The sequence below is a fragment of the Dipteris shenzhenensis genome, chromosome 25, assembly GCF_047967505.1.
Source record: "Dipteris shenzhenensis isolate YYH24624 ecotype China chromosome 25, Dip_SZ_1.0, whole genome shotgun sequence".
Lineage (NCBI taxonomy): Eukaryota > Viridiplantae > Streptophyta > Polypodiopsida > Gleicheniales > Dipteridaceae > Dipteris > Dipteris shenzhenensis.
Window position 1 is genome coordinate 15865838 of NC_141620.1, and position 12206 is coordinate 15878043.

Below are 12206 nucleotides of genomic sequence, written 5' to 3' on the forward strand. Positions count from 1 at the left end.
TGCAGTTAGGGAGCAAATATTAGAAGAGGTAATTCCTGAAAGGATAATCAAGCTTGAAGGCCTTGATGAGACAAGGTTGAGAGTGATCTATGGCATTAAGATTGAAAAGCTATGCCATAAAAAATGGTTCAATCGCAACCTCCATAATAAGGACCCAAAAGAAGGTGACCTTGCATTGTTATATAGCATAAGAAACACAAAACATAAATTAAAATATCGAGGAATGGGTCGATATTGTGTTGTGGAAATCACACCTCAAGGGTCATGCAAAATCACGAGCCTTGATGGTATTGAGATGGATGGTTATATCAATGACAGTAAGCTAACATGGAACTATGGCCCATTAACACTTCAAATGCTACAAGCCATCCATCAAGAAAAGGAGCTAAGGAAAGAAATCGCTCGATTGAAGCGGCAAGCAATAGAGGAAGCTAGGGCATGGTAGGCTAAGGCAAGGAATTTAAGGCTAATAACAATTTGTAAGGCATACGTGGAAGGGTTAAACCCCATGGAGGATCTCACCATTGCTCTACTAGGGTACAAGTGGCTTTCAATTGTGTAGGAATACTATTTGCACTACAAAATCCTTCGTCGATCTTGGTGCAAGCCATAATCTGCTTTCATACGAGATGTGTACCCATGGTATGTGCTATAAATGTAAAAATCTCACCCACAATAGGTTGTATTGAATTGTCAATATCAGTTAATAGCCATAGCATCGATGCTATGTTATGTCGGTCGGTGCTATGGACAAATTCTCGAGAGGACTTGGTGCTAGTCGCTTAAGTGCAAAATCGACTGGAAGGAATGCACTGTGACTTTAACTAACAAAGACCACATATCAGTCATATCATTGCTAATGCAGCGACTAACTAATAATGCAACAACTGCCTCAATCTCGTTGCTATGCACCTAACGTGATGGCTAACAACCTGCTATGCTAAAGATAACGTCAGCAATCGTTGCTTTACTAACATCGCTCATTGCTTTACTACTAATCCTCGACTCCTAACGCAGTGACATGCCATCATGCTAATGCCAACTGCTACGCTACCAACTCTATGACCCATTGCTTTATTAACACTGAACCGTTGTGCTAATCCACTACCAATGCCAATCTTGCTGCTTTATTAATGCCAGTCGTCACTGTGCTAATGCTAACATTGATCTGCTATGTTACCAGTTTCCCTATATAAACAACTAGCCTCATTCTACAGGTTCTCACTTGGCAGTGTACCAAAACTCTGTCAAAAATTTTCCTTCATTTTCAAAGCCTCCAAAATCACTCCAGCTCTCACTCACAATTCATGTTTGCCACATCCTCACCCTCCATCAATGTTCAAGACCTCTTCTATGTAGAGGAACTTGACCCCACCAATGAAGCTTCATCGGCCTTCCCACCTTCCATCACTCCATCCTCCCACACCATTTCCACCTCTCTCTTGGATCAAATGGAGCAAGATCATTCCGCATAGCAGGCTACCCATGAGCTTGAAGCCTCGGCACAATAGTCTACTACCCGCACTCTTCAAAAGCAACGTATTCTCGATACAAAGGATGTACAAAAATTCTTAGAGCATGCCATGCAAGTAACCAAGTTCTCTCCACGTGGGCAAGAATGGTTGGAGCAACTCTAAGGGGTAGTTATCCATTCTTAGTATAAGTGCAATACCAAGGACTGTTGCCTATACTACCACAACGCCAATGCTTATCAAGCTCTTTAGGATCCAAATGTGGTGCCCCTAATCTAGGCAATCGGATTACATATAGTGGCAAGTAGGTTACCTTGGCATCTTAATTTGTTGTGGCAGGTGATAGACTTTATTGATAGGTACAATTAGTGCACAATCGGTTACCTTGCCATCTGTGGCAGATGATAGAATTTGTTGACAGGTACAATCAGTCCATGAGCACAACAAGCTAGCTTCAGATGGATGGAGAGTACCGCTATTATCACTTTATAGTGGAGACAGTGTGCCATGCATTTAGGCTTCGAGCCATTTGCAATGGAGAAGCGGCTTGCAATAGTGGTCAATTATAATAGGAAGGTACATAGGGTGGTGTCCCTATCAACTTGATCCAAAATGTACCATTGGCAAAAGAAGCTCAGGCAGCCACTCTTCTCACCCAGATCGAGTTAATAGAGCATCATAGTGTGGTGCTGCCCACTCTATTGTCTTGCCTCCACGAACTTGAAGAACCAAAATGGATAGACTTCTTTTACAAGGAACTGGTCGGCATCTACACCCATGGGGAGAAAGTAGGCAATCCAATTTCTTCATTCATACTCTCTCAATTTGATAATAGGGCAATAATATTCCTAATTCGATGCTAAGGAGAATAACAAACATCAAGGTTTTGTCTATCTATATCACACTAGTGATTGGATTATTGTTCTTCAAAGATCTAAATAATCACAAAGTATTGCAATTTGCAAATTTTTGGTTTATATCGATATGCCTTAGTATTTCTAATTGATCCTCATCATATCCACCTATGCAATCACATGTAGCTAGAATTAATCAAATCATCAAACTTATCAAATCTTATCTTGGAAGTACTAGAAAATAATTCAGATGGATTAATGGATCATTCCATGGTGGACTATGGAAATCTCAAACCCTTAATCTTGCAAAAGAGGCACGGAGAGCTACATATGGTTGAGGTGGAGCACTTGGGCTCAAAGATGTAGAGGTACCCAATAGACCTTTTGGTAAGATCGAAGGACCACATCCTGGTGGGACTCTATGTCAAAGAATGTAAGATCATGCTAAACCTAGTGCAACTAGATGAGCATAAGAACTACGGAGGCTCAAAGCATAGAAGAAACTCCATGAAAGAGATGATGAGCAACTATGAATCAATCTATTGCAAATCTATATTCAACAATACATGATAGGCTTCTTATATAGAGAGATCCCTTAGAATAGTCAACACTTGTGGGATCCTCTGATCCACATCTCTCCTTGTGGATGTCCTTGATCCACATCTTCACATCATGTAGTCCACATCCTATGGTGGCTACTTTAATACATTCCTATACCGTACCTTAGCCTCTAATTATGTGCTCATGGCACCATATCTCAACACCTCCCCTTGGTGCCATCATCCATTGGCTACCACAAGAGGTGGTCAGATGTGAGTTACAAATCCATCACCTCCCCTTGTGCATACGTTGCTACTTAAGGTGGTCAGATGTGGGTATTACAAGATCAAATCGTCCCATGGGTGCTTTCATAACTACTCTCAGGTGGTTAGGCTTGATTTACAAACATGTGGCCTAAAGGTGGCAAGGCTTTTGCTTCTCAATACATGTTGTTGTTGTCATTCTGCTCATGGCTTAACCATGGTAAATCTAATCTTGCCATGTGTCGTCCTGACTCATGCCAGCAGTAGATTTTTGTGTCAGAATCCCATAATTAATAGTGATTAACAATCTTTGTTTTTCAAAAATTTAAACCTTCACATAACAAGATAAACATCGACTTATCGCAGGAAATATGGACTTATCATTGTTAACTTATGTAGGCTGCAAGATTCCGTGTTTAGAAACTCATAACTAACCTTTAAGAAACTTTGTTTTTTTTAATTTTAAACATCCTCACAAAAGATTAACATGGATTGATTGCAGCAAGTCCATTCCTAACACTTTGCTTTATAAAAGCTGATAAGGGTGTGAAGCAATGAGACAACGTTGCTCAAAAAAATGGTGGCATGCGACCACACCATTGAAGAACAATCCAGCAAGAAGAGACATTACCACCTCCACATTGATTTAGAAGGAAAGTATGCACCTGTGTAAAAATGACAAAAGGGTCCACAAGTAGCTACAATGCAAAGAGAGAACATGAGGATAGAAGGCTTACAGCATATCGATTTACGGTGTGATGGAAGCGTTTACCCAAGATGTCCAATCAGTAACTTTACTCCTCCATTTTCCAATCCGACAAGACTACTGAAGTTTGTGGGTGATGGCAATAAGGGCCTACTTGGATATGTCAAATCTCAATTTATGGCCATGGAAATGTACAAAGGCTTTTACCAACAAGAGATGGGAATGCAATTGCAATAGGTAGCAGAAAGCTCTAAATTGAAAGAGCAGCTATAGAAAGAACAATGATGACAAAGAAGATGTTGAGGAAATCTAGAAGAAAAGCCACACCCTTAGGAGATAGACTTAGAAATAGAAAAAATTGTAACCTTGCGAATTTAAAAGCTAGCGGTGGCGGAGGATGCAAGCGTAGAGTTAAGGAAGCAAGGTAAGTCTTCTTTTGCTTTTGCGATTTTGAATGCAACACAAAGACAATGATTACTCAATGATAATAGAAATTGAGCTTGGAAAAACTCTTTTGTTTGTGCTTGTTGTAGGAAAATTCTTGAGCCTCAGAAAGAAAATGTTGATCCTAATGCCCCTCCAGTAAAACAAATGAAAGGTTTGCTGTTGTCAACTACAATTATGAAAAGTATGCTAGATGAGACAAAATTTAACAAACGCAATGTTGTGCGACCATTTTCAATGCAGTATCAACAACCTTGAAAGATCAAAGGATAAAATGTGTGCTCTTACCGAAGCCTACGGAAGTGTGGAAGCTAAGAGGCCTACTCAACCAATAAGTAGATGATTATATTGGAAATTGCATGCATATTCAATGAGTGTACAAAAGTGACAAGGGGACCACTATATATAACTCTTTTAACAACACTTCTGTCCATCTTCAACAAGTGCAAAGGAGAATGATTGAGTTTTATGATATCACATTTGAAGAGTGCCAAGGACTCTTCAAATTTTTTATAAATCTGGATGAATATGAAATTGTCAAGGAGAAAAAGATTGAACAAGTGACCATCACTCTAATGAACAAAGCTCTTAATCCCTCGATTACAATAGCAGACTCAAACACTTCACTGTGCAAATAGAAAAAGACATTTGGTGGCTAGGCGCATTTGAGGTAAGCACACACTTGGATTGAAAGTGGTTTTTTTAGAAGTATGACGTATTTATTAATGTATGATTCTTTAGTTGTATTTTCAATGGAAGGTTAAGACAGAGGACCACCAAACTCTTGATTGGGTATTCCAACACACAGAATTACCAGTAATTAATAAAGATCAAGTTCAAGGAGGGTATCTATATGTTGGCGACAAAGGTGATTTCCAGGTTGATTAGCATATGGCAGGCGACCTCAAGACCCTCAAGTGTATGTTCCATAAGAAAAGCAGGTAGATAAAAATCTCCATGCCTTTACTACAAGCAGCCAACATATGTCATGGATCCCAAATGGTGGAGGAGGGCACCTAACAGAGATAAGGTTGATCCCAATTTCAAAGCCATTCTTGATATCCGTTTGCGTAATGTACATATATGCACATTACATGCTTTATGGCAAATCATCAAGAAGCTAGTATTTTTGTATATTGGTTTTTCCTGGAAGCTTCGTCCTAAAAAAGTGTAGGAAGGATGCACTTCAAGAAATCAAGAAAATATTGTCGGACATTGGTCTCCATAGAGGAATAGATCTGAAAATTTTAAAAAATGGAACGGAAGTGCCCATCAAGCCATCTATTGGTGGAGTGAAGGCTAGAAGGTTTTTATCATAGCCACAAGGCAAGAGAAAACCAAGCAGAAAATCACGCTATGTTTCAAGAGTGTAGTATGGCATTTGGAGGCACATACACAATACAATTAAAGATCATGAAGCAGACGGAATTGCACGAAATGTTAAAACAAAAGTGTGAAGATCCTTAGATAATTTTTTCATACTTTGACAAACAAACTTGGACCAAGAATGATCACCATGCATTGGAGGACAAATTGAAGACTTTTGGAAAGTCAATGAAAGAAGCTTGGACAACTTGCAACATAACACATTACATGGTAATAAATTTTCATTCTTTTCTTATTAGTGGCATTTTTTATGTTATCTCTTAATAACATAATGTGACTTCTTGTTTATTGTAAATGCAACATATTATCTATAACCATCTTCCATTTTTTGTTAAAAAATATGGATGCCCTATGATTTGGTCAACTCAAGGAATGGAGAAGTCTCATTACGCAACACGTAAAGCATTTTTCCAACATACACAACATTTTGGAGGAGCACAAAAGGCAAATAGCCTCAAAGAAGTTTTCCAATTGTTTTATCGATGTATGCTACAAAGGTTGCAATGTAAGAAGAAAGTGGCAACATCAAAAGTCAAACTAGCATTCAAGATGGCCCAAAAAGAAAGAAGAAGGCGAATCTTGGATAACTCAACTGCTGCACAAAGACATGTGGAATCGACACAATCAAAGACTTTTGTGAACCACGGGTGGATAGATAAAGCTTTGAAACTTTGTAACAAAATGTACAATGTGCAGCTCAGTAGTAGAACAAAGCAGTGACTATATCATGTAAAATTTGCAAATACAATACATGTACACTTAAGTTCATGGAGTAAATCAGTGGCTATATGATGCAAGGTTTGAAATTCATTACAACTACTGTCAAAAGCAAAGATACAATATGATTCAAAATCAGTTGCTACACTTTGCAAGAGTTTGAAAGCTTACTATAACAATACAATATTTGTACAATCACTATAGTCAAAGCAGTGACTATATGATGCTTGATTTCTACACTATACTGAACCAACTTTCTCTAGCTAAGACTGGAGACCTCTTTGCAACTTTAATTGCTAGCATCTTTTGAAATCTCATCAACAAGACTATCTTACAACTCTGCCTTTTCATCTTCTACCTACTGCCTCTCTTGCGATTCAATTGGATTGTCTTCTTCAAATTGAATGGTTGTATGCACTAAAGCTGGCTCTCTAAACCTGAGAAGATGGTGTTTTCCATGAACATCTAAGTTCAGAGGGCTTGTAATGCCATGTGCAAGGGCATAGGTAGTGTAACCAAGATAATATCCTACCCTAGTGCCAGGATAGTAACCAAAAATATTGTAAGCAGAGATTTTTTCTAGAAGAATGATCTCACCTCCCAATAACTCTGACAAAGATTTGAAGAACCAAACAGTTATCTCACCATCGTTGCTTAAATGCCGGTGATATATTAATAGTTATGCAGTTTAGAGCCTCTTAATATACTGACAGAGGCTGGCAAGTTGGCCAAGACCTCTCTCCCTGGTCCCACCAGACCTCCCAAGGAAGGAATCATCTTCAACATACAACTTCACAAACCATCAAAGGCAATATGAGAACAGAGATATCAAAAGACAAGAGCACTCAAATGAAAATGAGAGTAGAGTTACCAAAAGACAAGATCACTCACCTTCATATTCTCATCTGCCTCTAGATCCTTGTCCTTCCAAAGGCAGATGTTTCTCTCTATGATATCTTGTGGTACTCTCTTGTACTCCTTCCTTTTTTTTATCTTGTCAAATTTAAAGTCTCTTTGAATCTTCATGAATGTCTCGTCATCGATGTCATAGTCTCCCATACATTTATGAGCTTCCTTAAAGCATGTGGATAGACATTCCTATGAGTTGAAGTTGTCTTCCATGCTGTGGAAAGGGTCATCCTCTGCAATGATCTCAAAATCCAAATGGCAATATTGGGCAATCAATGCCAGCGCATAATCTTCGCTCAAATCAATATTGCTTGAATGTCATGAAGAAGAATATACTCCATATCTCCAATTTGGAAAGTGGGAAGCAATGGCATGGCACGGCCACAACTTTCGATGTCAAGGTCTTCAATACTTACTGGCCCATTAAGTATGTCCCACCTTAGTGCCATAAGGTCAAGTGTAGCAGCTTCATCTCTCTCCTCGACAAGGTCTATCAGCTCCTCTTTGTCCTCCTTCTCTTATACTCCTCTTGGAGTTCCTCTTGATCCCAAGGCCTCTCATCTGCTTCCTCATCCTCGATCCCAAGGCCTCTCATCTGCTTCCTCATCCTCTTGCGTCTCCAAGCCCTCCTTAGTATCAACATGATGGTAGTTCAAGTACGGTACAAACCCCAAACATTCCTCCAAAAGTTTGCACTTTCTATTGTGTATGTTGCACTCTGCCTTAACATGCTTTGGCAAAAGTTCATACCTCTTATGAATGGAAGTCCTGAACTTATTATCTGTCAACAAATCCTTGATGTGGATTTGACACTTATTTCCAACACAGACCCTGCCCTCCCTTGTGAGTTTTTGAAAGACGTTTTGTTGTCTATCAAGAAATTCAATGTGTTGGTCAAGCAAATGTGAATAATCTAGCTCCTTGTTGAACATTTCATAGAAAATATGGAAATCCTGCTAGGCATTGCACTTATGAAGGAAATCAAAAAGCAGTTCATCACATGTTTTTGTTTCTTCTCTTGCCTTGGAACCTTTCAGGGCATGTGATGATGTCCTTTCCTTGGGGGTACTTGATACTCTTACAAATTTCTTAATAATTTTGTCAAGTGATATTTTAACATGTTCAGCACATTTTGAACCATCACTTCAACAAATTGCTTTAAAAAAAATTATACTTGGAATAGGTTGGTCCATGACCCCAAAATCAAAACTTGTTACCTTGGTCTCCTTCTTAAAGCTCTTACCGTTATCTGTTAGATCACACAAAGGAAAAGTATTTCAATGGCATGAACAACCAAAAAAGGAGGAGAACTTGACTAAATATGTCCTTGAAAGATAAACTGGCACACTTTAACAACAAATAGAGTGCTTATGAGGGCATTAAATGTATCTAGCTCAAACCAATGCAAACATCTACGTATGAAAGACCATATTCAAGATGTGTGCCCAAGAAAGCAATTTTGACTATTGGACAAGGCTCCAATAGTCAAAATCGCTTTCCTGAGCACATTTCAACATTTTCTTGCTTCCACATTTGATAGAGGCCCCACACTTCTTAAGGACACATGACATTAAAAAGCACACATTGAATGATGAACATACAAGGTCTTGGAAGGTCCTTCACCACAACCCCAACAGTCAACTCCATTGTCTTTTCTTGTTGCCCCTTATCTTTTTGATCTGGAAAGAAAACATATTTCAAAAGCATAAACAACCAAATAGAGAGCAAAACCACAACATAAATTGTGTTTAGAGGAGCAACTTAACACACTTTTGTAATTGAGCTCAAGAAAGCGATTTAGCTTATTGGACAAAGACCCAACAAGGCGAATCGCTTTTTGAAGCACACTTTTGCTTTATATAGTATCTACATTGCTTTACATACATAGTATCTACATTCAGTCAAAATAAAACCAGCAAGGCAATATGAATTTTGACAGAAAGAGTGATGATTCTACCTGGTATAGGATTTTGGCTAGACATAATTTGGGAGGTGAAATCCAGCCTTTCTTAGATCCCTTTGATCTGAAAGTAAATATTAAAATTTAGATTGTTGAGCCTAAGAAATCATCTAACCCAAGGGAACTCAAGAATGTGCTTAACAAAGCGATTTTGCTTGTTGGCCATGTCTAGAGAGCCCAAAATCGCCTTCTCAAGCACTTTGTCAGGATTGTGCTTAAGAAAGCGATTTGAGGGAGTGGAGGCGTGGCCTCTCGATTGTGCTTAAGAAAGAAATTTGGCCTGTTGGCCAGGCCTCCACTCGCTCAAATCGCTTTCTTAAGCACAATCAAAGGATTGTGCTAAAAAAAGGATTTGGCATATTGCCAAACATTAAAAACTAAATTTGCACTCTTGAAAACATTGGGTTAGTGCATACCTCCTAGGTGCTGCTCCATTCCCAGCACGACCAAAGATGTTTGCTGCTCTGTAATCTGAGAATTGAGTATGATGGTGATGTAGGCTGTTGGATGAGCAGAGTACATCGTGGAGAAGAGGAGAGTATGAATGTGTTGTAGGAGGTCGAATGGAGAACACAAAGCAAGAATCAGAGAGTGGGAAGCATTCAGTAAGCCTTTCTAGCCTTGTATACCCATGGCCACGACTCCAATGCCCGTACTATAGCCATTGATGGGCACGATTCTCGGTGATGATGCCTACATGGTGGTCATACCTGGGGGCTAAATAGGGAGTCCTTCTATTTATGGCATGTATAGTGGTCATATCTGGGGGCTAAATAGGGAGTCCTTCTATTTATGGCACACATGAGTTGGCCTGACCATTTTTGGAGATGGGTGCATATACCTCTCCCGGCACCTCAATCGTTTGCTTTTTAGATCTCTCTACTGTCTCATACCATCACTCTCGCTCCAATCCGCTCTCTCCGGTCCTATCTCATTCCATCGTGTGCACTCCACATCCATCTACCGCACTCTCTCCATGCTATAGTAATCGACCTGGAGGCTTGGTATGATGAAGTCCCCCCCCCCTGTTCTGAATCTACTCAGATAGTAAAGTGTGCTCAAGAAAACGATTTGAGCTGTTGGGCTCAGAATTGCTTTCTTAGGCACATGTATAAATTGTGTTATGAGGGCAATTTGTTATGAAGTAGGGGCATCAATTTCTTAGTATATATTTATGTTGGAATCATATGTGATTGTGTTAATCAATGTTTTGAAATTTGTTTAGATACTGTTGATTTTATACACTATTGTTTGTGTCATCTTTCATCTGTTTTGGCCTTCTTATATATTTAGTGGAATGTGAGAGATAAACAGATTGTGTGAGATAGAATTTTAGTAATGTGCTTAAGAAAGCAATTTCACCGGTTTAACAACTCCCAACCCTCCAAATCGCTTTCTTAAGTACAGTTTTGCATATGTTTTTGGTTGCATATTCTATCTCGCTCTTCTTCCTCTACAGGGCCAATAGGGACTACTTTTGATTTCTACATATTGCTATTTATGTTATCTCTCATCTGGATTGGACTTTGGATCAATTTAGTGGAATGTGAGAGGGAAACAAGTTGTTTAGTATAGTTTTTCAATAATGTGCTTAAGAAAGCCATTTGGCTTGTTGGACAATTCCCAACCCTCAATCTCTTTCTTAAGCATAGTTTTGCATATCCTTTTGTTAAAGGTTTTGTCTTGCTCTTCTTCCTCTACAGAGGCAATAGGGACTACTTCTCTAATGAAGCTCTTGGTTGCAGGCTAGAAGACTATCATGGCAAGGACAAAGCGGACAACTAGGGTGGTTGATAAGGGGCCTCCTATTGCTCAAGCTGCCACTGCCCCTGTTGCTAGTGCTAGTGTTAGAGGATCTCATAAGAGGAAAGGGAAGTCCATGCAAAGAAGAGGAGGGTTTCTCAAAAGGTGTCAGTGCTTAGGGAGATAAGGAAGGCAAAAAAAGCCATGGGATATGCAATACCAAAGGCTCCCTTTCAAAGGCTTGTGAGGGAGATTTGTAATGACAATCAATTAGGTTATAGATGGCATAGGTCTGCATTGTTTGCCCTCCAAGAGTCATCTGAAGATTGAATTATAGAATTCTTCCATGCTAGCATGATTGTTGCTGCTCATACTCATAGGGTCACCTTGATGGTGAAGGATATTGAGACACTTAAGAGAGTTCGTTATAGATATGATCTACTCTTTCATCCTTGTGATTGGGTGGACCTCAAAATGAGGGATATTATATTCATGCCACCAGCAAGGAAATCAAAGGATGAAGTGATAAATGTAGTGGAGGTAACACACAATAAGGATACACTGGACAAGGCTGCTTATGAGGAGGCCATGATAGAGCAGAGGGATGCTTCCAATAGGCAATTCATCCAAGAGACTTCTCTAAGGGACCTTAGAAATAATCAAAGGATAATGGAATTGGGATCAAATATTATCCTCAATTTTCAAGATGCCACTTCTGTGAGAGATATAACACTGACCCAAGACTGTTTGTGAGCTTTGATGTCACGAGGAGAGTGGGTGACTGATACAATTCTTTTTTCTATTCTCACATAATTAATCTTCATGCTTAGGTGATGAATATAGGTTGAGTTTCTTGATTAATTGATGATATGGACTAAGTTTCTTATACAATGCACTGATAACAATATTTTTACCAGCATGTACAGAGCAGGGTTAAAAGAGCGGCAACAACTTGAGGTTCATGTACTTGATCCCTGCATGTCTCCCTTACTAAGGGGGATGAGCATTTTTCGAGCAAAATCTTCCGAGCGTCCAAGCGAAAGGAAAAAAAAAGCTTCCAACTATGTAAAAATATGGCAAAAATGGATTGGAAGAAAACATAGTTTCTTTTAGAAATATGCAAAGTATTATAGCAATGCCTATTTTATACACAAATACATACATGATTCTTTGGGAATGGTGAGTAACATAATGCGATGGCTTTTGAAGAAA